Here is a 1426-nt window from a genome sequence, read left to right as displayed (position 1 = left end):
CTTTTAATAATTGTATAATAAATATTAAATGAGTCAGTACAGTGGCACAGTTGGTAGAGCAACATATTGCCTCTAAGGAAGAAGGTTGCTAGATCAACTTTCTGTTCTCCAGGTACTCCAGTTTTCTCTCATAGACCAAAATCATATTTATTATATGACGTAAAAAGCAAATTACTTAATTATTTGGGATAACACTACAGTAGATGTTGTAATTGTGCTTGTTTTAGTCTTTATTTCCAGTTTTGGGGTTTTATAATCACAGTTTTTCTTCACAAAAGTAAACATCAACAAGCAAATAAAACTTGTAACATACATAGAAGAGGTGATGCCTTTAAATTTTAAAAAGCTTGTTCATTGTTAATGTCTTTAAAATATATATTTTGATATTTTTAAATAAAATGACAATTGTTTTTGAAGGGAACTGTCCCCATCAAATTAAGATTTAATTCATTTAAACCCCCACATTTAACATAAAACATTAGTTCATCCAGTGTTGTTTCTCTTACTTAACAAATGAATTTATTTCACTTTACCTATAGAATACTCACATTAAGTGTTTTCTTATGTAGGTAAAAATCTGTTTAACACCCTGATAAAATACAACAGAATGCAGGACATGGAATCTTCTTCTTTAAAGGTTTTCTGGAGGAGGACCCCCAGACCCCCCGCCAGTGTGTCCCCTCAACATTACAAATACTCATTCTTGTTTTTTGTCTCTGAATGTCATAAAATCAGTGATATTATTTGTGAAATTACAAATTGAACATCTGTTGGCAAATCCATAGCTTTAAATTGCCATAGTTTTCAATTTGTCATATTTGCAAACACATCATAAATTTTCTGTTATAGATATTAGTTTTGGTGTTCCACCCCTGGTTTTTCAGTGCCCCCCCCCCCCCCCCATGGCTTCCCCTGAAAAACAATTCTTCAGGCGCCACTGACAGTATGATGGAACCACCACCTCATTTTACTGTATTCAATAACGACAGGGCCAGTTGAATCTCTTTCCTCCAGTTTTGTAGTTTCTTTTTTGTTTTGGTGCTTTCTGTGTATTCGTATGCTCCAGAACCAGCTGCGAGGTGACGTCAGGACGTCCCATGTAGTTACATAATGGAGGCTGACAACCATTGGATTTGCTTTATTTTTATTTTTATTATTTATAAAAATCAATTTTAGGACATTTTGAATGGATTCTGAATCTTTGTAAATGAGAATCACGATTTTGATGTAAAACAATTTTTTTTGGTGCACCCCTAATGCCTAACATTCACCCTCCGCCTCAGATTTATAAACAACACAAACCTTAAATATTTTCAGTTAATTCCACACTCACATTCTTTATGACTGACTCTCAGCTACTACCACATCAAATTACATCATTATGTATAAATCTGTGTGTGTGTGTGTGTGTGTGTGTGTGTGTGTG

This window comes from Austrofundulus limnaeus, unplaced genomic scaffold, assembly GCF_001266775.1.
Source record: "Austrofundulus limnaeus strain Quisiro unplaced genomic scaffold, Austrofundulus_limnaeus-1.0 Scaffold106, whole genome shotgun sequence".
NCBI lineage: Eukaryota > Metazoa > Chordata > Actinopteri > Cyprinodontiformes > Rivulidae > Austrofundulus > Austrofundulus limnaeus.
The sequence above is the reverse complement of the archived record's forward strand: the minus strand, read 5'-3'. Positions refer to the sequence as shown.